At 44.9% G+C, this 26901-nt stretch overlaps 1 pseudogene across 1 annotated transcript; it reads right to left on the bottom strand.

The window, feature by feature from the left end:
* Window positions 1-328: 328 nt before the first annotated feature.
* On the bottom strand, window positions 329-25120 carry LOC308164688 (splicing factor ESS-2 homolog; annotated as a pseudogene). Its single transcript has 11 exons — window positions 24496-25120; window positions 3864-3916; window positions 3484-3661; window positions 3286-3384; window positions 2982-3148; window positions 2682-2799; window positions 2444-2574; window positions 1952-2054; window positions 1055-1161; window positions 827-942; window positions 329-603 (listed from the first exon to the last, which is right to left on the bottom strand). The product of its transcript is annotated as a splicing factor ESS-2 homolog (transcript).
* Window positions 25121-26901: the final 1781 nt, after the last annotated feature.

Here is a 26901-nt window from a genome sequence, read left to right as displayed (position 1 = left end):
CTGGGGGATTGAACAAATAGTCATTTTCTTGACAACTTGCTTGAAAGCATGGAGTCTGCTTTCCCCAAAATCCAACTGTTCTCTCTTAGTTTTGGTTCCCCCCCCCCCATCAGAAGAAGTCTGTTCTCTCTCGGTTTTGGTCCCCCCCCCCCATCAGAAGAAGTCTGTTCTCTCTCAGTTTTGGTCCCCCATCATCAGAAGAAGTCTGTACTCTCTCGGTTTTGGTTCCCCCCCCATCAGAAGAAGTCTGTTCTCTCTCAGTTTTGGTCCCCCCCCCCCCCCCCCCATCAGAAGAAGTCTGTTCTCTCTCAGTTTTGGTCCCCCCCCATCAGAAGAAGTCTGAGGCTTTCCTCCTCTTGGGAAGCTGCAGAAGGTCGTCTGTGATGGAGGCTGGGTCCTGAGATGCAGGGGTCCCGGCCTTGCTTGGTGTCGGAGTACCAGAGAGACTGGACCCCAGGGGAGTCTTGCAGCCTGCTCCTCTGTGTGAGGGTGAGGGGGTATAGCTTGCCCTTAGAGCTTTGTCTGTGTATTTGCTGGACGTCCGGTTTACAAGCCTCTTGAAGGGCAGGAGTCAGTGCTGGGCTCAGGCCTTTCGGGGTGAGACTGCAAGACAGACATTAGGGTTATTTCCTCAGCAACCAGTGCAAATAACAGCAGAGCACATGCAATGGTACATTGAGTGGCATCCAAAATAGTGCCTGATAAAGGGTTCGCATGGGACAGACAACTGTTGGCGTTTTGCCAAATACAATGATAAATGTCAACAGTAGGCTGTGGGGATAAACAGAAGCATTAGTTGTATTGATTGTCCAGAAATGTCCTCTACCTTGCAAGGTTCTCTGTGACCTTTCTCAATGCTTCTAGCTTCTTTGCCCGGTTTTTGGCTGCAGCTTCATTAGCCATTTTCAAACCCAACCTCTCTCTTCTTCCTGTTTCTGGAATCTGTAAAATAATGTCTATTACCTACTGCTCTGAACGAACAATTTAAAAACCAAAATAGGACATATAGATCAAGAGAAATGTAGATAGTACAAGGGCAGTCATTAGATTATACCTTAAATGATGGGCCATGCTTTCTCTCATACGGTGTGTCAGACCCATCCAGGCGGAAGGGGGTGCTCTCTATCTCACCCCAGGTCATCAGAGGAGAGTCAGCCACACCTGCATAGACAACATCATTTTAGGGGACTCTTCTACAGAGTGCCCTCTAAAGGCACAGTGTTGAATCTATTGTGCATTGTTATATTAATACACATTATACAAGTGTACAGTAAACATGTTGTTCCCCCCTGGAAAGTAATTGAATGAAGCAAGACATTCATTGCTAAACTGTTTACTAAGACACAGTGGTTTTATAGTGCTGTGTCCCCAATAGGATTAGACAAAGAGACAAATTAAATTACATGCACACAGTTCTACATTATTAGAATGTGAGGTTACACAAGTGTTGGTTTTCGTATTGATATATGCCAAGTGTCGGTGTTAAATTATGCTGCATAACAGACTTCACTCACAAAATATTATTCACAAATTCATTAGGCTATAGGCCTAGTGCATTAAGCTACACACCTGCAGCTGCATTTTTAGTCAGACTGAAGAATTACCGGAATGTAGCCTACTGCATTAGGCTACACACTCCTAACTCTCCACTTTGGATAACGTTTTTAATGACGAATCGGCTTAGGCCCGAAATGCCTTAACAATCTCTATGGCTCTAATTTTGTAATTGTTGCATCTCTATGACAACGCCCATCATTCACTCAAGTTTCATTAGAATTGTCCCAGTGGTGTCGGAGAAAACGCATGTGACGAACAGACAGAGACCAAGTCATAGTCCCCTCTCCGATCTCATCGAGAGGAGACAGTAATATAAATGTTTCTCATTGCTATTCTATTGTAGAGTATTTTGAAAGTAATATATACTTGTCTTGAACATAACCATGCTACTTGCCAGGTGCAGGGGAGGGAGCTCCTTCAAAGCCATATCCATTCACTGTTGGACCCTCTTGGGGGATGAGCTCTTTTCCATCTGGGCCTACTTTACCCTGTTTGAACTGGAGATAAATATTTGGGAAGATCAGCTACATCATTCAGGATTAAACAATTTAATTTTATATTTTGATCTGGTCGTAACTATAGAAACCCTTGACAACAGGTAAGACGCTACCACCATTATATCCAAACCAATTAATATAATTGTATTGTTTCTTATAAAATGCCATCAGGCTGTGTGGCTACCACAAAATAAGATTCATAGACTACCATGTGGGATCCCATAGCAATGTTGAAAATAACTATCATTAGGCTATAGGCACACATCTAGAGGACTTCAGGTTATAGCAGTTTATTAAGGCACAGCCCATGTACGATATACAGTTTATTTAGACACAGCCCATGTACGATATACAGTCATGTCCCGCACAGAAAGGGATAGGCACTTTACCTGTGCATTGAGGGCAGCTGCCTGCTGAATCTGACATTTGTTGAGAGCTTTGCTGAAGGGGTCAGCCACAAAGCGAGTGTTCTTGTGAATCACCTCCCTGGGCTTCTTGAAGAGGTCATCGTCAGGGACACCTGATGACCAGATCATAGAGCTGTTAAACTTATTCTTACAACTTTCAAACACGATTCATTTTTATCCATTACATATGGTGTACTTGTATAAGAACATCCATCCTCACCCTCTGGATAATACATCAGCGCATTTTTTGCTTTGTATTCCCAAGTCTCCAGTCCAGCCTTAACACACTCAAGGGCCTGCTTCTCTGATGATGGTAGGGCGAGGTTTTGTTCATGACGCTACAGAAGAAACACAGCATCATATAGTAACTCTAAACAAGAAACACAGAATCATATAGTAACTCCCAACCAAAGGTAAATCTAATATTGAGTTCCAAGCAGGACAACATTACACTCCAGGATCATTACAAACGACAATATTTGATTGTGATCAAATTGAGAGATGTTAAAGGCAAGTGTACCTGTTTGTATTCAGCTTCTGCGTCATACAACCATGAATGCCTTAATTTTTCCTTGTCTTCTGCCAGCTCCATAATCTGCTCAAACGATGCATTGTCCTCACTTGTGTTCTTAGCCAGGAACCGATCCAGACAGGGCAGCTCCTTCTCCTCCTTAGCCTCCTTATTCACTACAAACACAATGCATCAACAAACACAGGGTTTCACAGGGAGTCTAATGGATGCCATTCAGTTCACTTTTGTCTATTGCAACATTTCTAACATTATTAGGAGGGATTTGTCAGTAACTGAGACAACAAGGGCTTACCCCCATCTGCCCCTTTCATCCCAGTCTTGTGTTTGCCAAGGATGGAACCGGGTGTTCCTGGTTGCCCCTCGGGTGTCTCGAAGGTAGCTGGAGTCAGATCTGAATAAACAAGTATTGGCATATTATTCTAACAGGGCTACATTAATCAGAGACAGCCTCGATCACATTGCGGAAACAACCGTTTATACAACAGTTCACTCAATCTTAATGGCGCAGAGCTGCGTGGTGTAGACCTGGCTAAAGAGGAGCCATATCTAATGGATATTTCCCTCATCTTCTGAAGATCCCCACAATCTTCGGCTTCAAGATATTCCTTCTGTGCTTGCAATTTGGTTACGTCTGGGAAGAAGTCCCTCTGTATGATCTTCTCTAAACTCTATTCAAAAGGTATAACAGGGAGGAGAAAATACAGTCACAATACAGTCACAAACACTGTTCATGTTAGCTAAAACATCCCACAGTCATACTAGCTATATCGTTAAACACCCAATCGTTTGCAGTCTGGGTCACACATAAACAAATCAAGATTAGCACAGCAAGCTGGCTAGCTCACTGGCCGGGATCTGATAGAACCATACCTCTATGTAGTCCTCTTCTTCGAGAACCTTTCGATTCGTGGTCTTCGTTTCCTCTGGTTGATACCATTCAGATACCATATAATACAGATACCGTACAGACACCATAGAGATACCATACAGATACCATTCAGATACCATATAATACAGATACCGTACAGACACCATAGAGATACCATACAGACACCATACAGATACCATTTAATACAGATACCGTACAGACACCTAGAGATACCATACAGATACCATACAGACACCATATAATACAGACACCATACAGATACCATTTAATACAGATACCGTACAGACACCATACAGATACCACACAGATACCATATAATACAGACACCATACAGATACCATATAATACAGACACCATACAGATACCACACAGACACCATATAATACAGATACCATACAGATACCATATAATACAGATACCATACAGACACCATACAGATACCACACCCAAGCTCAGAATCTGTCACTTCAGGTACACAATTTGTTTCTAACATTTGCCTTAACTGGTCATTCAAAACAGTACATACAGTAGTTGGCATTGAACATGTTTAGAAGCAAAGAAATGCTAATTACCTCACAATGCTTCAAATAGGAGATTGTTCTTTGAGGTGAATGAAATCGCTGTGAGGGTTCCTTCTGTGTTCAAACTACTCATAAAAGAGGTAGGCTATTGTGTATCCTACTTCTCAAGATGTCTAAAACATACTGTTAATTGTCCATTTACTTCAATGTTAGAAATTGTATAGACAGCCATATAATACTGCTTGATAATCAGTCACTGTCATTCTCCTCAGGTCCTAAATCCCTTCTACATCTTCCAGCTCTTCAGTGTCATCCTCTGGAGCACTGAACAATATTACTACTATGCAGCTGCCATCGTCTTCATGTCTATCATATCAATAGCTACTTCGCTGTACACAGTCAAAAAGGTGGGTGCAGAGCATTTCCTCCCTGAATAAGTAAAACCAGTCATGCTTGTCTTTAGGTACCTAATGTCAGATCCCTACATTTCAGATCACTTACTTTCATAAACCATGAATTGATTACCTGTGTTTGTCTGCTAGAGATGTTGTATGATTTTGTGTATCATGATTGGAAATACTCTCTTTTTTATCTCAGCAATATGTTATGCTCCATGACATGGTGGCGGCCCACAGTATTGTACGTGTTTCAGTGTGTAGAGGAAATAAAGGTATGTCATTATATCATAAGGGAGCGGGGCAGACATGATAATGTTAGAGCACTATGTGTGCTCGCTTGGTAATGAATACGTTTGCATTCAATTGGTTACATTATCCTTTTTCTGTTGTTATGTTTGCCTTCTGAAGTACTATGCAAGTACAATGTATTTTATCTGTACTAATATCATCTCTCATTCTTATGTTAGTAGTGCCTCTTTATTTCTTAGTGTAGACTGTTTATTTCTATTTATTTTGGAAACGTTCTTTTTTCTCTATATGCTAAGAACGCCTTGAACAGACAGACTGCTGGATGCAGTTGAGGACCAGTGGACCTCCATTGTTTTCAATGGGATATGATGTACATGATTACAACACAGCAGCTGCGTTGCATGCCGCACTCACACTCCGGTGGAAGTTGGTTTAGAAGTGACTTTGTGATATTGTACGCTAACTGCCAACACCACAACAACACTGGTTAGACTCCCAACAATGTTGGATTTTATTCAAATCCTGTTTTGGACTTTTAGATGCAGCCAAACAATTGTTGAATGATAGAAGTGCAAACCACCTTAAATCAAGCTCTCACTCACCATGCTATGCTATGTAGGGGGAAAACTAATGTACTAAAAATGCAGCATTTCTGCCAGATAGCAAACATGTTGTCTCGGTCTGTACAAAACATAACCAATTTGCAGGCACAGGTATGTTGACACAGTCGAAACATCTTAGGGTAATCTCTATTATTTTCCAGATTTTTAGCAATTAAATAATATTCATCACTTTGGCATTCATATTATGATAACATTCTAATCTAGATATTGTGCTGTAACAAACTTTGTGTGCCTCATGATGTGAATAAGTGTCCCACGGATCCTCCATTCTCAGGAGAGAGTGTCCCTGTCACGAAGACCAGCCTGCCTAGCTCTGGAGAGGAGGGGGACACAACCTACTGCGTGGAGGAACACAAGAGACACACACTATTTTGTGGTACCCACGTCATCCAGACTCGCTTCTACACAAGGGAACTTGTCAAGGCTGTGGTGGTTAGGACTGGTAAGACTGTTGTGTTCTTTTACATTTTTCACTCTGTACAGTGTGTGTCCATCTGGACACTAGGGGGCAGCGGAGATTAACATTCAGGCACGCAGGTGCTTATTATTTCAATAGGACATTTCTATTTAAGTTGTGTGTTTTGTTATTCCTGTGCGGTAGCTTGAGTCTCGCCAGTGGTACGTTCTCTCATGGTCCACTAGGACGTGTTGTGATATATATACCTCTCTAATGGTTCATGTGGGAGGCCTCTAACTGCATATCATCACAAAAGGAACCACAATTTTCCTTTGAGGAACAATGGACAATCATCAATGGTGGAAAAAAAATGAACAGTCATTTCTATTCACCTGATTCATGCTCTGAAAAGAATATCTTACATAATCATCATGGATAGCGAGACCAGACACTTTAGAAACACATTTCCCAAGCATAAAACTATAGAAATGATCCCTGAAAGTATAGTCTTGGTGTGTCATTTAATGTACAAAGTGTGGAACGTCTTGAGAACAGCATTTGCATCGCGGTGTTCTATTGCATTCTCAAGAGTCAACACTTGTTGTAATAAAATTATGTAAGTCATAGATCAACAATTTTCCAATTACCCTTCCCTCCATACTTGGAGAATATAATGGTACTGATTCCAAAAAGGAAATTGAACAGCATGCTATGACGGTTCTGCTAAACATAAATCATGAGAATTGTTCAAAACTGTCTTGATCAAATTCCTCCTAATTAATTGAACTTGCTTTTTATTTTTTATTTTTTAACAAATTACTTATTTCTGTGACAGAAGTACCCACTCAGAACATATTCTTTCCACCCATGTGCCTTTGAGGAACAATGGACAATCATCAATGGTGGGAAAAAAATGAACAGTCATTTCTATTCACCTGATTCATGCTCTGAAAAGAATATCTTACATAATCATCATGGATAGCGAGACCAGACACTTTAGAAACACATTTCCCAAGCATAAAACTATAGAAATGATCCCTGAAAGTATAGTCTTGGTGTGTCATTTAATGTACAAAGTGTGGAACGTCTTGAGAACAGCATTTGCATCGCGGTGTTCTATTGCATTATCAAGAGTCACCACTTGTTGTAATCAAATTATGTAAGTCATAGATCAACAATTTTCCAATTACCCTTCCCTCCATACTTGGAGAATATAATGGTACTGATTCCAAAAAGGAAATTGAACAGCATGCTATGACGGTTCTGCTAAACATAAATCATGAGAATTGTTCAAAACTGTCTTGATCAAATTCCTCCTAATTAATTGAACTTGCTTTTTATTTTTTATTTTTTAACAAATTACTTATTTCTGTGGCAGAAGTACCCACTCAGAACATATTCTTTCCACCCATGTGCCTTTGAGGAACAATGGACAATCATCAATGGTGGGAAAAAAATGAACAGTCATTTCTGTTCACCTGATTCATGCTCTGAAAAGAATATCTTACATAATCATCATGGATAGCGAGACCAGACACTTTAGAAACACATTTCCCAAGCATAAAACTATAGAAATGATCCCTGAAAGTATAGTCTTGGTGTGTCATTTAATGTACAAAGTGTGGAACGTCTTGAGAACAGCATTTGCATCGCGGTGTTCTATTGCATTCTCAAGAGTCAACACTTGTTGTAATCAAATTATGTAAGTCATAGATCAACAATTTTCCAATTACCCTTCCCTCCATACTTGGAGAATATAATGGTACTGATTCCAAAAAGGAAATTGAACAGCATGCTATGACGGTTCTGCTAAACATAAATCATGAGAATTGTTCAAAACTGTCTTGATCAAATTCCCCCTAATTAATTGAACTTGCTTTTTATTTTTTAACAAATTACTTATTTCTGTGGCAGAAGTACCCACTCAGAACATATTCTTTCCACCCATGTGCCTTTGAGGAACAATGGACAATCATCAATGGTGGGAAAAAAATGAACAGTCATTTCTATTCACCTGATTCATGCTCTGAAAAGAATATCTTACATAATCATCATGGATAGCGAGACCAGACACTTTAGAAACACATTTCCCAAGCATAAAACTATAGAAATGATCCCTGAAAGTATAGTCTTGGTGTGTCATTTAATGTACAAAGTGTGGAACGTCTTGAGAACAGCATTTGCATCGCGGTGTTCTATTGCATTCTCAAGAGTCACCACTTGTTGTAATCCAGTTATGTAAGTCATAGATCAACAATTTTCCAATTACCCTTCCCTCCATACTTGGAGAATATAATGGTACTGATTCCAAAAAGGAAATTGAACAGCATGCTATGACGGTTCTGCTAAACATAAATCATGAGAATTGTTCAAAACTGTCTTGATCAAATTCCCCCCAATTAATTGAACTTGCTTTTTATTTTTTATTTTTTAACAAATTACTTATTTCTGTGGCAGAAGTACCCACTCAGAACATATTCTTTCCACCCATGTGCCTTTGAGGAACAATGGACAATCATCAATGGTGGAAAAAAAATGAACAGTCATTTCTATTCACCTGATTCATGCTCTGAAAAGAATATCTTACATAATCATCATGGATAGCGAGACCAGACACTTTAGAAACACATTTCCCAAGCATAAAGTGTTTTTTATTGGTTTTTATAAAAACGCAACACCGTGTATACAATCAATTAATCAAACAATCAGACATTTAAGACATTACATTCAACAACAACCAACATTAAACTAACTAAAGTGCTCAGTGTTCAGTGTATTGTCCAGTGTAGTGTAATGTTCAGTGTTCAGTGTTCAGTGTCCAGGTTCCAGTGTCGGTAGGAGGCAGGGGTAAAAAACCTGTTCGCTGTGCATCCGGGAAAAATTTCCCCTGCAGCCCTCTAGTTGTAGAGCGACTACTATCCAGTTTGCCCACCAGTGCAAAGCCGTGGCTCCCCCACCTCCCTCCCCCGAGGGACCCCACACACCCGACTCACCCGACCCACCACCGGCGCGTCCGGCCCAGCCCACCAGGCTCAGACTCCTGTAGCCCTTCACGAGGCTAGCCGGACCAGGTGCCCCAGCGGCGGAGCAGATCGAGCACGCAGGCCGACCGGAGGCCCCTGAGGAGAGGCCCAGAGAGCTCGGCGCATGGCAGGCAAGCAGAGGCGAAAAACCTGTACACAGCTTATCCAGGGAAAAAGCTCCCTGGCTCTTCTCAGCTTGTTCCGGGCTGGGGGTTGGGGGTTGGCGGGTAGGGGACTGGGCCTGTAGCTGGGGGCCTGGAGTTGGGGGGGGGGGGCCCGGAACAGGGGGTTTGGGGTCGCTGAGTTGGAACCTGGGGTTGGTGCTGGGGTGACGTGGTGGTTCCCGCCGGTCTCTGCTCCTGGGTCTGGAAGCCTGGGTAGGTGTCAGAGCTGGATATGACATGTGCCTGAAAAGATACAGGAGTGAGAGAAGGGAGGTGTGCATGGTTTGTGTAGTGTGCATTTTGGTGTCAGGCGGGTGATCAGTACTTCCCTGTGACCCAGTGGTGTTGGTCATCCTGGTGCTGGTGGTGCTGGCAGAGACGGCTGGTTCGGCTGTGGGTTGTGTGTGTTGATATTCTGGTGAGAGTAGGAAGTGGGTCAGTGCTGTGTACATGTGTAGGTGGTGGAAGGTGCAGTAAACTTCCCTGTTGGTGTTGTGCGCTGCTCCTCTCCTGGTCCTTGTGATGGTGATACTGCTGACCAGGGCTTGTGCTGGAACAGTGGTGAAGGTGATAGTGCAGGAACTGGTGGTGTAGTGAGGTAGGCCCGGGGTGGGGGGGGGTTGGTCGATGCGGCGCGGCATGGGGGGGGGTTTAGAGGATGACGTCCTTCCATCTCTCCACCCCCCACACCGCTCTTGCTTGATCCGGGTTATTTTTAAAGTCAACAATAGCATGGTCCCTGAGGCAGAGGGTGATTCTCCTCCTCAGGGTTGTCAGGTGGACGCTCTGTTTCTGATAGACCCTGATGTTCCTCGTCTCCCAGAGTACCTGCTTGACGGCGCTGATGATCCTCCACTGTTGTTGTAGTTGGGGGGTTGTGCACCCCCCGGGAGGACCATACAGGATGTTATCGCCCGTCAAGCGGGGCAGGGTCAGCAGGCTGTTTAGGGAGACAGAGGGAACAAACAGGGCCCAGACCCGCCTGGCCACGGAGCACTCACAGAACAGGTGGTTAATGTGTTCTGTGTCCGTGCATCCGTGGGGGCATTTATCAGTCGTTGCGATGTGCCGCCTATGCAAGAATTCCCTAGTGGGGAGACAACCATGAGCAGCCATCCAGGCAATGTCTTTTTGTTTATTGTTAGTACATTTATGATTAATGTTTTTCCATACCTGTTTGGAGTCCACGGCTGTGCTGGCCTTGGGGTGAGTAATGGTTTCCTTCGACCTTATGAAGGTCATAATGTCTTTGTATTTCCATGAGGCCAGCCCAGCCGCGGACAATCCTGTCTTGAAGGCAAAGTCCCTCCATATCTTGTAGACAGGAGGGGGGTCCCAGCTGTAGGGCACAGTGTGATTTATTGATGCGGTCACCCTGAGTGTCCGGAGGATGGGTGTGGCATAGTATATTTCAAAGAACCTGGCTTTCCTATCTTTGTTGTTGATGTTGTTGATGAGGTTGGAGAGTCCCTGTGCCCTAATGATGTTTAGGATGTCTGGGACCCCTTTCCCCCCATTCTCCACTGTTTTGTACAGGGTGGTGCGTTTTAGTTTTTCCATCTGGCTCCCCCAGACAAAGGTAAACATGATCCTTTCGATGGTTTTGGATACTGCTCTGTCTGGGGGAAACACCCTGCCCAGGTAAAGGAGAATGGGAAGAACAATAGCCTTCAGGACCAGGATCTTGCCTGTCATTGTGAGAGGCCGTGCACTCCACTCACAGATCTTCTTTTGGACCTGGCGGATGGTCTCCTTCCAGCTGCCGGAGGCTCCTCCATCTTTCTGGTAGGTGATCCCCAGCAGCTTAATGTTTTCCGTCTTTACAGGGAAGGAGGTTGCCAGGTTCTCCTGCCAGTGCTGCGACAGAAACAGCTCACACTTACTCCTATTGATCAGGGCGCCAGTGGCTGCACAGTAGTCCTCCACCACTTTCGTTGCTGTGGAAATGGAGCGACTATCCGTGCCGACGATGGTAATGTCGTCCATGTACGCCACCACCTTGAGCCTCTCCCCCCGGGCCCCTGGTAGAGGGTAGCCCATGATGTTGGGGGAGCTCCTGATCTTCCGTAGGAACGGCTCCAGGTAGATGACGTACAGTAGAGGGGCCAAGGGGCATCCCTGCCGTACTCCAGCTTTGATGGGGAAGGGGTCTGTCAACTGGTTGTTGATCTGAACTCTGCTCGTGATGTTGTTGTAGCAGAGTTCGGTCCAGTTGAGCAGGTGCTGGGGGAAGTTCATGCCTCTCAGCACCCTCTGCAGGAAACCATGGTTAACCCTGTCAAAGGCCTTCTCCTGATCCAGGCTGAGAAGGCCTAAAGGGGACCTCCGCTCCTGGGAGTGCAGGATGAGGTCTCTCACCAGGAGCAGGTTGTCATTGATGGACCTACCGGGGACGCTACAGGTCTGGTCAGGGGCTATAACTGAGGGGAGGAGGGTTTGAAACCGTTGGGTGAGGGCTTTTGTCATAATTTTATAGTCCACTGGGAGGAGATTGATGGGGCGCCAGTTCCGGAGGTCCTTGAGGTCCCCTTTCTTGGGGATCAGTGTGACCGTACTCTGTCTCATTGACTCTCCAAGCCTCCCTTCCCTGTAGACGGCTTTGAAGACCTCCGCCAAGTCCTCCTTGAGGAGATCCCAGAGAGTCTTGTAGAACTCTGCTGGGATCCCATCCGGTCCAGGGGCCTTGTGTGTATTCAAGGAGTGCACGGCCCGGGTGAGCTCCTCCGTGGTCAGCTCTGGGTTCTCACTCTCACCACCCTCGGGGACCCGGTCCAGACCATCCAGGAAGGTGGCCATGAGAGTCTCGTCGGTTGTCTTGATGTTGTAGAGACTCTCGTAGAACTCTCTTGCCACCCCCGGGATGTTGCCTCTGTCTGACACGGTGTCCCCATTGGTGTCGTATAGGGACAGGATAGGCTTGTGTTTTGACCGTGCCTTGCGGAAGAAGTGGCGTGTGCATTTCTCCTCCTCCTCCAGGCCCTGGAGTTTTTCCCTGAACTGTTTCTTTTGTTGTTGCTCCCGGTAGAGGGTGGCAAGGTGTTGTTTGGTCTCAGCCAGTTCTCGGGCCACATCCAGACCACCCAGTTGTAGGAGACTTAGGCGTTGGAGGGCCGCGTTGTGGTGTTGAAACCTGGCCCTCTGTTCTGCCGCTTTCCTCCTTCCGACTGACCCGAAGTAGCCCTTTGTCCTGGCCTTAACCATCTCCCACCACTCTATCGGGGAGTCGAACAGTTCTTTTAGGGTCCTCCACTCCAGGTAGCGCCTGGAGAAGGAATGCACCACTGTTGGGTCCTGAAGGATCGATGTATTCATCCTCCAGGTACCCCTACCCGCTCTTGTTTGGCCATCCCATTCCAGGGACACTGTCAACATCCTGTGGTCCGAGAAGTGGGCCGCCTGGCTGGTCAGGGTTCCCATCCTCAGACCTGGCGAGAGCAAGAACATGTCTATCCTGGAGGAAGAATTCCCGGAGGAACTCACCCTTGTGTGTGTCGGCGGGGAGGTGCCACCGGCGTCTACCAGTTGGAAGTCGTCTATGATGGACTGAAGTTCTGTAGTGGATCGGTCTCTCCTGGGCCTGCTGCGGTCCTCATCCCGGAGGGCACAGTTGAAATCTCCCCCCACTAGGACTGGTGTGGGGATGAGGAGGAGAGACCGAAGTTTCTTGAAAAGGGAGACTCTCTTGGCCACGTTGGTTGGGCCGTACACATTGATGACCCTCAGCGGCGAACCCTGGATCTCTAGGTCCAGAACCAGGATTCGCCCGCTCTCTACAACCTCCCCCTTTTTGGTCTGCAGAAAAGGGTTGGCCACCAAAATGCCGACCCCATCAGCTCTATCAATGTTTGAGCCTGACCAGAGAGAGTCCCCCCGTGTCCATTCCTCCTCCAGGGTGGCGTCCATCTCCTTGAATGGGATGGCGCACTCCTGGAGGATATACATGTCTGACTGATGTTGGGTGATGTACTGGTAGACGACCTCCCGTTTGTCTGGTTGCCGGAGGCTTCTGGTGTTGAGAGATGAGATTGTTATCCTCATGGTTCTTGGATTTGGTTTGTTCCAATTTTTGCTAAGCTATTGCACATGAGGTTGAGGCCCTCCAATGGGTCGTTGGGGGCCAGATAGTGTGGTACCTCCCCTTGGCTGCTCATGGTGTGGGGGTTGTCTCCCCTCTGACTGCCTGGTGGCCCCCTCATCTGTGTTGTTGATGAGGTGATTTTCGGTGGCCCGTACGGTCCGGTGAGCATGGACTGGGGGTGGCTGGTGGGCTGTGCAGGGTGAGGAGCATGTGATGACTGGAGAGAGGAAGAGGGTGGGGAGGAGGGTTTGGGGGGGGGAGCCGGCTTACCTGTATGGCGTTGGGGTTTGGGTTCTGGAGTAGTCTTTTTGTCTGGTTTTTTCCGGATTGCCTTTTTTTGTGGTCTTTTGCGTTTTGGTTGAGCCAAGCTCCAGTCATTTTCACTGTCTGATTGGGAGGGGAGGTGGATCTGCGGTGTGCTGCTGGTGGCTATCTCAATAGAGGCCGGCTCCCCCTTCATGGTGTTTTTGCAGGGGGTGGAGGTGGCCATGGGGTTTAGGAGGGGGTGGGTGTTGAGGTTGTCTGTAGGGGGTGCTGGGACGGTTGGTTCCTCTCCTTCTCCTTCTCCGTCGCTCGAGCTCTGATCGTCCCCTCCATCGCTCGGGCGCCGGTCCTCCTCCGTCTCTCCCTTCTCTTCCTCCATGTTGGGTGTGGGTTGGGGTGTGGGTTGGGGTGGGGGTTGGGGTGGGGGTTGGGGTGGGGGTGGGGGTTGGGGTGGTGGTTGGTTGGATTTATAGCCCCGGGCTCTACTTGCATAGGAACTTGGGCAGTCACGGTAAAGATGCCCCTGTCCCCCGCACAGGTTGCAAGGTCTGGTCGTGGTGCACTCCGACGTCGGGTGGTCTTGGCGGCAGATTTTACATACCACGGCCTTGCAGGCCGCTGCCAGATGGCCCAATTGGCCGCAGTTCCTGCAGAGCTTCGGCATACCGTAGTAGTAGACGGAGCCCCTGTTGTTCCCCAGGTTGATGGTGCTGGGGATATGTTGGACTCCGCCTATCCCCTCCGGGTCCGGACGGAGTTGCACCAGCCATTTCTTGGCCCCCGTCCACACTCCGTCTTCATCCAGGACCATCCGGGCCCCCGATTTAAGGGTGGCATGACGGTGTAGCCACACCTCAATATCATATTCCTGAATCACCTCATTGTGGAATTGAATTGTGACCACTTTTGATTCTAAATCCGTTAGTGGGTGGGCTGTAAAACGGTTAAGTGGGGGTTTGTGTTCATTAATCCTATGAAAGGTCCAGAATTCCTCTAACAGTTGGGGGGTTTTAAAGCTAACTTCAAAACATTCATTCGGCCCAGGGGGCTTCACCAGGCAGTTTAGATCAGACGGCACAAAGCCCATACCTCTCTGTAGAACCGCCCTGCTGAATTCCAGGCGGGTCATCGTTGTTACTGGTCTGGCAGTCTTCTGTTGGGGGGCTCCATCCCTGGCAGCCTCCTCAGTTGGGTTGAGCGTCAACCTGACGGCGTTGTAGCGCCGCATCGCTCCGGGGTTCATCGTTGGAGTGGGGTGGGGGGGGTGGGGGATCAGGGAGGAAGGAGGGAGAGGAGAGCATTTGCATCGCGGTGTTCTATTGCATTCTCAAGAGTCACCACTTGTTGTAATCCAGTTATGTAAGTCATAGATCAACAATTTTCCAATTACCCTTCCCTCCATACTTGGAGAATATAATGGTACTGATTCCAAAAAGGAAATTGAACAGCATGCTATGACGGTTGTGCTAAACATAAATCATGAGAATTGTTCAAAACTGTCTTGATCAAATTCCCCCTAATTAATTGAACTTGCTTTTTATTTTTTATTTTTTAACAAATTACTTATTTCTGTGGCAGAAGTACCCACTCAGAACATATTCTTTCCACCCATGTGCCTTTGAGGAACAATGGACAATCATCAATGGTGGAAAAAAAATGAACAGTAATTTCTATTCACCTGATTCATGCTCTGAAAAGAATATCTTACATAATCATCATGGATAGCGAGACCAGACACTTTAGAAACACATTTCCCAAGCATAAAACTATAGAAATGATCCCTGAAAGTATAGTCTTGGTGTGTCATTTAATGTACAAAGTGTGGAACGTCTTGAGAACAGCATTTGCATCGCGGTGTTCTATTGCATTCTCAAGAGTCACCACTTGTTGTAATCAAATTATGTAAGTCATAGATCAACAATTTTCCAATTACCCTTCCCTCCATACTTGGAGAATATAATGGTACTGATTCCAAAAAGGAAATTGAACAGCATGCTATGACGGTTCTGCTAAACATAAATCATGAGAATTGTTCAAAACTGTCCTGATCAAATTCCCCCTAATTAATTAAACTTGCTTTTTATTTTTTAACAAATTACTTATTTCTGTGGCAGAAGTACCCACTCAGAACATATTCTTTCCACCCATGTGCCTTTGAGGAACAATGGACAATCATCAATGGTGGGAAAAAAATGAACAGTCATTTCTATTCACCTGATTCATGCTCTGAAAAGAATATCTTACATAATCATCATGGATAGCGAGACCAGACACTTTAGAAACACATTTCCCAAGCATAAAACTATAGAAATGATCCCTGAAAGTATAGTCTTGGTGTGTCATTTAATGTACAAAGTGTGGAACGTCTTGAGAACAGCATTTGCATCGCGGTGTTCTATTGCATTCTCAAGAGTCACCACTTGTTGTAATCAAATTATGTAAGTCATAGATCAACAATTTTCCAATTACCCTTCCCTCCATACTTGGAGAATATAATGGTACTGATTCCAAAAAGGAAATTGAACAGCATGCTATGACGGTTGTGCTAAACATAAATCATGAGAATTGTTCAAAACTGTCTTGATCAAATTCCTCCTAATTAATTGAACTTGCTTTTTATTTTTTATTTTTTAACAAATTACTTATTTCTGTGGCAGAAGTACCCACTCAGAACATATTCTTTCCACCCATGTGCCTTTGAGGAACAATGGACAATCATCAATGGTGGAAAAAAAATGAACAGTCATTTCTATTCACCTGATTCATGCTCTGAAAAGAATATCTTACATAATCATCATGGATAGCGAGACCAGACACTTTAGAAACACATTTCCCAAGCATAAAACTATAGAAATGATCCCTGAAAGTATAGTCTTGGTGTGTCATTTAATGTACAAAGTGTGGAACGTCTTGAGAACAGCATTTGCATCGCGGTGTTCTATTGCATTCTCAAGAGTCACCACTTGTTGTAATCCAGTTATGTAAGTCATAGATCAACAATTTTCCAATTACCCTTCCCTCCATACTTGGAGAATATAATGGTACTGATTCCAAAAAGGAAATTGAACAGCATGCTATGACGGTTGTGCTAAACATAAATCATGAGAATTGTTCAAAACTGTCTTGATCAAATTCCCCCTAATTAATTGAACTTGCTTTTTATTTTTTATTTTTTAACAAATTACTTATTTCTGTGGCAGAAGTACCCACTCAGAACATATTCTTTCCACCCATGTGCCTTTGAGGAACAATGGACAATCATCAATGGTGGAAAAAAAATGAACAGTAATTTCTATTCACCTGATTCATGCTCTGAAAAGAATATCTTACATAATCATCATGGATAGCGAGACCAGACACTTTAGAAACACATTTCCCAAGCATAAAACTATAGAAATGATCCCTGAAAGTATAGTCTTGGTGTGTCATTTAATGTACAAAGTGTGGAACGTCTTGAGAACAGCATTTGCATCGCGGTGTTCTATTGCATTCTCAAGAGTCAACACTTGTTGTAATAAAATTATGTAAGTCATAGATCAACAATTTTCCAATTACCCTTCCCTCCATACTTGGAGAATATAATGGTACTGATTCCAAAAAGGAAATTGAACAGCATGCTATGACGGTTCTGCTAAACATAAATCATGAGAATTGTTCAAAACTGTCTTGATCAAATTCCCCCTAATTAATTGAACTTGCTTTTTATTTTTTATTTTTTAACAAATTACTTATTTCTGTGGCAGAAGTACCCACTCAGAACATATTCTTTCCACCCATGTGCCTTTGAGGAACAATGGACAATCATCAATGGTGGAAAAAAAATGAACAGTCATTTCTATTCACCTGATTCATGCTCTGAAAAGAATATCTTACATAATCATCATGGATAGTTTCGTATATTTTGGTATCTGTTACTGCTAAAAATGAAGAAGAGTTCTTGAGCAAATTTAAGAATGTTTATTCAAAAAAAACAGGTTACACAGCATGGCCCCTCAATGGAGCTGGTGGTCCGAATCGGTCACAGGATATGAAGTCAAAGATATGGATATGAAGAAAAAGATATGGATATGAAGAAAAAGAGATGGATATGAAGAAAAAGAGATGGATATGAAGAAAAAGAGAAAGAGCCAATCTGTGTACAGGATTTTATACCCCCCCCTGTCACTGTCGCTGAGCCAATCAAAACAGAGTCCACGTCATTTTAATTTGGTCAGATACAAAGTTTGCCAGTGAGGTCATCCTGTAAATAGGATGTTATTCCATCCTAAGGATCCTTTGCTGTGTATTATCTGCCATACCTGAAGGCAGATAATGTACTCTGCATTGGTTTAATGCAATTCACCCTATGGTCTAATACAATTCTAATGCAATTTATGCTATGGGCGTCTTGCTGGCTCGGGCCCTAATGCAATTATATCTACCCATGATGATATTACAGCCTCTGCACATGCTGGTCAAAAGGCCATTGTGTGTATTAGAGGGCCATTGCTATGGTTACAGAGCATGAAAATACACGACACAGCCCCCCTCGGAACACCCAGAGTGTGTTCCGAAACTAAACGACAGACAGAAAAACTACATCAACCCATCAACTACATCAACAACATCAACACATCAACACATCAACACATCAACACATCTCGGTAGAACCTCCACACAGACCAACCCAGGACCAGTACTATGAACCAAAGATAACACATACAAAAAATAGAAAACAACCAATAATAAAAAGAATCTTGTAAATAACAATCACAATTAAACCACACTCAGTTCATCATGCATAATACAAAAACTGAGATACAGAAATTTCCAACGACCGATGTTTCCCTCGTCCTCGAAGCGGCAGGGTCAGAGGTTGCTAGCACATGGCCCCAGTTGGAGAACAGCCTTTACCGCTGTCTCAGATTGATAACACTTTCATAGTCAGGAGCTTCCATTGTCGCGTAACCATTACATCACTTCACAACCGACATCAATCACATGATATAGAAAGAAACAAACAGGAACCGAAGCAAACAATCACAAAACATCACTTAATAAACAAATCATCAAAAGAGGAAACAAAATCAGAAAGCAAAACAGAATCCAGCTTTTGCTCATCAGCTATGTCGGCCATCATTAAAGCATTAACCGGAACATCAGAAATACACTTTCCAAAACATTTGATTAAAATACCAAGTAACATAATACAGATGATAATGACAACAAGAATAATAGCGACGGACCTGATCATATTACCAATACCTGAAAAAGCAGAATCAAAGAAATCCAATGTATTCCAACCGTGTTCTTTACGTAAATCCTCTATACCCTTCTTGTTAGATTCATGGAAATCATACAGAGCGTTACCAGAATCCGAAATATAACTGCAGCATTCACCGCCTATCAAAGCACAAGTACCACCCTGACTGGCCAAAATAATGTCCAAAGCCATTCTATTTTGGAGAGCTACATTCTTAGTTTCAGTCAATTCAGTAGCCAGGGCAGATACTACAGCATCCGAAGCATTAATGTGTTTTTCAAGAACGGATGACAGGGCACTTAATTCAGTCTGAGAGTTGTAGACACCATAACTTGGGAATATTAGGCCAAAAAACTTCTGAGCGGTAGATAACGCCCTACGACTACGATGGGTTGCTTGTTTGTGAAGTACAGACATCTCCTCCCGAGTAACTTTCCTAATCAAAGGTATCAGATGAGCTAAATAACAAAGACCCTCACTCAAAGCAGGAAGCTTAGAGAATGCATTATTATCACACACAAGAAACACACCCTCCGGGAGTTGAAGCTCCGTACCAGGATACAAGAAAATGACACCACCTATACAAGACGCGGCCCCTAGCTGACGAATCGCGCTGCCCTTGAGCCGAGATTGTATGTCAATACAGGTTGTAATATTTACGAGAGGCATGACTTTAAGCTGCGTGGTGCCTTTCTGCCGTCTGGTAGTATTGGTATCATGTAATTTCATTTGAGGCACCATAGCACAATCAACAACTTTACATTTCAATCCAGAAATAACAACTGAACCTCTCCACCGTGTAGAAGTCACACTCCCAGAACATGACAGATGAGGACTCAATGCAGTACCATTCAATTGAACGAACATAGCTTGGATAATATATATCTTCTTCGGACCTGTTGGTTGTGACAAATGTGTAAGCCTATCAATAATAACCTTCCCCACACCGCTAGGCCTATGGTGTTTGTTAACTGCTGCTGTCAGACGTTCCAACACACCAATATCCACACCTGCATAGGAAGAATTTAAAGGAACCAGAATCGTGCTGGGCTGACAAGAAGAGCTCTGGTTCTTGCCCTGTAAAACAAATTGGGCTAAACCCTGCCAATTATAATGAAACCATTCTGCTTTAGTTAACGGTATGGGGAAAAACATAGGAGCAGATGTACTTACAGGGACCTGTTGACAAATCCAGCAATCAGAATAATTCATTTTTGAAGCAAAATCTTTCATGATACTAGTGGCAGAATTAGGGTGGGACCGTGTCCCCAGGTGATTAGAATCATATAACAAATAATCGTCAGTAGCGACTACAATCGCCTTCGTAGAAGCCTTCACAGCAACATTTTCAACCTTTCCTGGTAACTCAACGTGAACATATTCATGCACAAATTTCTCACAGTCCAACGAATAGTAGTGTGGAAAGTCAGGAGTGTTCCTACAAACTTTGTCCTTGAAATTGTTGGATTTACTAGACACCTGTTCACCGATATTACGTCTAGCACACCAATACGAGTTCAACACCTTGTCAACATTAGTTAATGTCACACGAGTTTCTTGCGTGTTGCTTGAGTGTTGATTAAGTGTAACATATTTAGCATCCAGTAAATACCACTCGTCCGCTTCGGCGGTATAGATCAAACAATCATCAACAGTACAACGTGAATGTGGGCAAACAAAAGCTCTACCTGCTGTGATCATTCTTCTCTGACGTCCAGGCATAACAGTGTGTGAGTGAAGTGTAACATTGTCCAAGGAAGTCAATGGGGTAGGAACACTAAGGGGTATATTAGTCTCTGAAACGGCATGGCTTGAGTTTCCTCCTAATTGGCCTCGGTGTATCACGGGATCTGTCTGGTTGGGGTGTATCACTGACAGGTCTGTGTCTCTCAATGGTACCTTGGTCCGGGCAGCCGCCCGGGTTGCTGACATCTCCGTCTGGAGCATTGTCAGGGTCGGAAGGGGTGACAACAGGGGCAACACCAGGCTTGGTAGAACCCCCAAGAGGGGTGTCGCAGTCACTGGATCCTTCACGATCTCCATTGGCCCACTCATCTCTGGGCTGGACAGGGTCTGGGACGAGGCCCCCGGCATCATCTGCATCACGGCGCAGATACTCACCAACATCTTCGTCAGCCTGGATGTCCAAGCTGTGGACTTCCTCGTCCCCAGGGGTCTCCTCACCATCCTGCTGAGGCTCTCCCTCATCGTCCTCATTGGGTGCCTTGATGCAGTGATGAACGTGATACCAGGTGGGGGACCCCTTGATTTGGATGGCAGTCCCAGTGCACCGAACGACCTCGTATGGTCCTTCCCGTCGAGCCTCATGCCACTTCCGTCTGTAGACCTTCTGTTAAACGTTGGTTATTGCGTATTGGCTAAGACCATAACGATCGGACTACACACTGAACGGAGGAATCATACGCTGTCAGACAGGGTTCATGTTATCAAGGAAGCAACGTTTATTGTGGGAATGGTCACATATATAGGATCAGCTGGCTCAATCATTCATGTCACACAGCTGGTGTCAATCAACCAATTATGCCCCACTCACACTGGGATAGGGATGACTGGAGAGCACACTCATGTCAACACCCCCACTTGCTCTCACCTGACCAAGATGGAGAGAAAAATAAACAAATCAATAACAATCAGTAGCCTACAATTTCCATAACACTCTTTGGGGCTGTCATTCCATCAATCAAACAAACAAAAGCTGGCACTGATATTGTTCCTCTCCTGTGAAACAAGAATATACATCATCATCATCATTTACAAACAGTCTTCAGTTTTTCACTGGTATTCTCTTATAACACTTTGAAAAAATAAAGCAAGAAAACCAAAACAAAAATTGACCGCTTGGCTTACTCACACTGATGTGGTTTCTCTCCCAAACATAACCTTTGTGAACCTAACCAATTTGTCCTTAGTTACTGGTTTGGTAAACACATCAGCCACCATTTGATCTGTGGGACAATATTGCAAACAGATCTGTCCATTCTGTACTGTAGACCTGATGAAATGGTACTTTATATCTATGTGTTTGCATCTTTGTCTGCGGACTGGGTTCTTAGCTAATGCAATCGTTCCCTGATTGTCCTCATGGACAATGGGTGGTGCATACTTGCATGCATCCATATGTGTCAACAGTTGAGTCAGGTGTAAACACTCTTGGGTGGTTGCAGCTAATGCCATGTACTCCGCCTCACATGTGGACAACGCCACCGTTGGTTGCTTTTTGGTCTTCCATGAGACCAATGGACCATTCTCATGTAGACTAACACAGTAACCTGTTGTGCTACGACGGTCTGTGACATCTGCTGCCCAGTCAGCATCACTGAAAGCCTGTAATCTCAAATCAGAGTTACACCTTTTGTAACACAACATTTTATCACTGGTGCCCTTTAAGAACCTCAATACATGTTTGGCAGTGGCCCAATGCTCCTCGGTTGGTTTGGTAAAATACTGGGACAGTTTACTCACTATGAAACAAAGATCTGGCCTAGTACACATAGTCAGGTAGATGAGGCTACCGACGACCTCTCTGTACCGAGTGACATCACTCATTAATCCTGCTCCTTCAGTGTAATTGAGTGTCTGCTCACAAGGCGTCGATCTGGGTTTACAGTTCTGCATGTCAAACCTCTCTAGCATGTTCTTTACACACTGCTTTTGTGACATTGTTACACATCCATCACACTGTTCAAAATCGATTCCCAGGAAATGTGTCAATTTGCCCATATCTTTCATCTGAAATTTCTTTGAGAGCATCTCTTTTACAACATTCAGTGCATTCTCGTTACTGGCAGCAATAACCAAATCATCGACCCATATAATCATGATCACTTTCTCATGTTCCGTTTCTTTAGTATATACACAATGATCTGCAGGGTTTTGCACAAACTCATTCACCATTAGATAGTCGTGTAATAAATGGTTCCAATTTCGGCCAGACTGTTTTAGACCATACAGTGACTTCTCTAGTTTACACACCACTGTCTCTGTGCCAGATGTCTGCTCATAACCCTCTGGCTGTTCCATGTATATCTCACAATCTATCGGTGCATGAAGATAGGCAGTTTTGACATCCATTTGATGTAAAATCAAATTCTCCTGTGCTGCTTTTTGCATCAACACTCGAACACTGGTTAAATCGGCTGTGGGAGAAAAGGTCTCTTCATAGTCAACACCCCTTCTCTGACTGTAGCCTTTTGCAACATAGCGTGCTTTGTATTTTTCTGAACCATCTGCATTTTTCTTGATTGTATACACCCATCTACCCCCCACTGCAACTTTGCCCTGGGGTAAGTTAGTCAAAGTAAACGTACCATTCTCTCTCAATGATTGCATTTCGTCGTCCATAGCACTGACCCATTCTCTAGACTTGGCTGACTTCACTGCATCACTGTAGGTCAAAGGTACGTTACACAACATTCTGTAGCAGTAATCAATGTTTACCTGTGCCTGGTCCTGACTTCCTACTTCATAGACACGGTCCCCAAAATAATCAGGTCTCTTCCTCTCCCTGGGAGGATAGCGTGGAGACTCCTGTTTCTCCCTAGTCTGCACCTGTTCGGGCCTGGTCACAGGAATATGCTCTTCAGCTGTCTTTGGACTCGCGTCCCTTTGCTTAGTCGTGCTGGCCCTTTGTGGCACATCACAGTCCTCATCATCTATTGATATCTCAGTCTGTGTCTGCTGCTCACCCATCGTCTTTGGCATAAATCTGACCAGTCTGTGCTTCCTCACCTTTCCACTGTCAGGATAGAAAACCAGGTAAGCTGGGCTTTTCTTGTCATGCCCTACAAAGAAGCCCTTCTCACTCCTTGGGTCTAGCTTTTTCTTATCCTGTTTGTAGGCATAACACACCGTTCCAAACTTCTGCATCCTAGACATATTGGGACGTCTCCCTGTCAGCATCATGTAAGGTGTCTGTTTTGTGCGATTGTTAAAACACCTATTTCTCACTACAGATGCAGTCTGTACTGCATAAGGCCATAACACCTTGGGTAGCTTGCTCTCTAATAACATGCATCGAGCCATGTCAAAGAGAGTCCTAAACTGGCGTTCTGCAGTGCCATTCTGATGTGGCGAATATGGAGATGATGTCTCATGTCTGATACCATTTCTTCTCAGTAGCCCTTGGTACTCTTTCCCTGTAAATTCAGTACCATTATCTGACCTGATACGTCTGATCCTACCATACGGGGCGTTGTCAGCTATGAACTGCTCTGTCGCCTGTACAGTATCACTCTTGTGCTTAAGAAAGTAGAAAAACACAGTACTAGTATAGTCATCTGTGAACGAAAGTGCAAATCTATGTCCATCTATGGACACTGGGTCAATTGGACCCGCTAGGTCTGTGTGCACCAACTCTAGAGCATTTTTGGCCCTTCTATCAGGCTTCCTGTTGAAGCTCTGTACAAACTTTCCCCGAGTGCACACTTCACAGTTCAGGTTAGACTTATCAATTTTTCCCTTAATTGACATACCATCAACAACATTCTGGAGTTTCAGAACATCCTCAAAATTACAATGTCCTAGAATTTCATGCCATGTCTTTAGATCAAAACAGCTCTTACTTTGATCACATTGGTCATCCACTGTGGGCAAATAATATAGTCTATTATGCTCATGGATGTGAAATGCAGTACCGTCTCTGTGCTGTAGGATGTCTTCTCCTGTTCTGAAGATCACAGTTGCCCCAGTGTCTGTGGCTGCTCTCACAGAGAAGATGTCCTGGGGGAATGAGGGGATGTACAGCGCCCCTCGCAGCGTTGTAGTCAGTCGCCTCCCTCGGCTGTCTATCAAGCACACCTCCGCATCTCCTCTGCGCTCTGCGACCCCTTTGCTCCTCGTGCCGTCCGCCAGCTCCACGCAGTGCGTCTCGGCCTGGAAACCGTCATCGAACACCTTAAACCTGGCCAGGTCGGTGATAATATGCGCAGTCGCACCGGTGTCCACCATCAGACCCCTCGTAACACTGCGTCCTGGCTTGTCTTGCTCGGACACCCCTCGCGCGTCGTCCTGGTCCGGTCTCCTTCTGCAGGCGGCTCCTTGATGTGTGGAGCTCCTACAGTGGTTACACCACACCTTGCGTCGACAGGTCCTTTTGATATGTCCCTTTTGGCCACATTTGTAGCACACAATGTCTGTTCGCTGTGCGCTCTGGCTACGTGCGCTTTGGGCGTTCTGGGCACCCCGGTCAGAAAGGCTTTCCTCATCTCCGTCAAACGCTAGTCGAGACCAACGCGAACTTCTTTCCGATTGTCTCGCCATGGTAGCACTCTGGGCCCATAACCTGTTAAACGTTGGTTATTGCGTATTGGCTAAGACCATAACGATCGGACTACACACTGAACGGAGGAATCATACGCTGTCAGACAGGGTTCATGTTATCAAGGAAGCAACGTTTATTGTGGGAATGGTCACATATATAGGATCAGCTGGCTCAATCATTCATGTCACACAGCTGGTGTCAATCAACCAATTATGCCCCACTCACACTGGGATAGGGATGACTGGAGAGCACACTCATGTCAACACCTTCACGTATACTTTGTCACCCGGTTGCAACGCGTCCTTCCTCTCCTGTGCGTTCACCTCCTCTTCACGTTCCTGTTTGTGGAGCACATAAGAAGAGATACTCTTTTGCCGGTTAGTCATGTACTGTACATAGGCTTTCATGTCACTCTCCAAGAGAGCCAAACTTGGCCCTTTCCCACTGGTTCGTGCACAGGGAGCTGTCATTATTCTCCCCATAGCCAGTTCATGGGGAGTCAAGTGCAGCCCTCGAATCTCACTGGAACGACAGGCCATCAATGCAAGAGGGAGTCCTTCCACCCAATTAAGACCTGTATGCTGACAGACCTTAGAAAGACGGTTCTTAAGGACCCCGTTCATCCTCTCTACCATCCCCTGGCTTTGAGGTGAGTAAATACACCCAAATCTCTGCTTGATTCCCAACTTTTGTAGTATAAGCTTTACCGTCTTATCCACAAATTCCTTACCATTGTCTGACGCTATCCTATCTGGAATTCCAAACCTAGGTATGAATTCCCTGCATAGGAACTTTGCTACAGACTGAGCATCCTTTTTTCGAGTGGGGCATGCTTCTACCCATCTGCTGAACCTGTCCACTACAACTAACATGTACCTGTATCCTGCAACAGGACGAATCATGTCCACATAGTCAATCACCAAATGTTTCATTGGCCCGTTTGGGGTAGGGATATGCCCAGTTCCCACTGGTATTCCAGGTCTGATATTGTTTTTCAAACAGACCACACATTGACCAAGGATATGGTCTATTTGTTCCAATAAATATGGAGCCCAAAAACCATATTCCTTGGTGATCTTGCGTCTTACCTCCCCCCTGGCCACATGTGCTAATCCATGGGCTTCCTGTATCAGCATGCCTAATAAATCTGGGGGTGCCACAACCAGTCCCTCATGATTTCTCCATAGACCTGTGTCATCCTGACTAGCCCCCCTTGTTAACCATAGGTTTTTGTCTAGCGCATTTGCCCCACTCTGTAACATCAACAAATCCTCAAGCGTGACCATGCCCTGTAACTGTGCTTCATGTGTGACCAGCAGAACTTTACCTGCTTTGTCTGCTCCTGTAATGGCTTTGGCTGCATCATCTGCAGCCCTGTTACCTTGTGTGACATGTGATGAGTCAGATCTGTGTGCGGCACACTTCACTATGGCTAATTCCCTTGGTTTCATCATGGCTTGTAACAGCTTCATGATTTGAGCGTGGTGCTGAATAGGCGAACCATCAGTTTTCTTAAAACCCCGTCCCTTCCATACAGCTCCATGTAGATGACACACATTATGGGCGTAGGCAGAGTCGGTGTACACTGTCACTCTTCGTCCGGTTCCCAAGTTGCATGCTTCTGTGAGGGCAATCAACTCAGCCAACTGAGCTGAACAAGGCTGAGGAACAGCCTCGGCTTGTTCCACAATGAACCCTGAATTTTGGGATCGGACTATGGCATACCCAGCACGTAAACTTTCTCCTACCCGGTAACAAGATCCATCAGTCCAATACTCAA

Source organism: Nansenia antarctica (genome assembly GCF_963989245.1).
Source record: "Nansenia antarctica genome assembly, contig: SUPER_8_unloc_1, whole genome shotgun sequence".
NCBI lineage: Eukaryota > Metazoa > Chordata > Actinopteri > Argentiniformes > Microstomatidae > Nansenia > Nansenia antarctica.
Note: the sequence above shows the minus strand (reverse complement) of the source record. Positions and strands in the feature narration are given on the sequence as shown.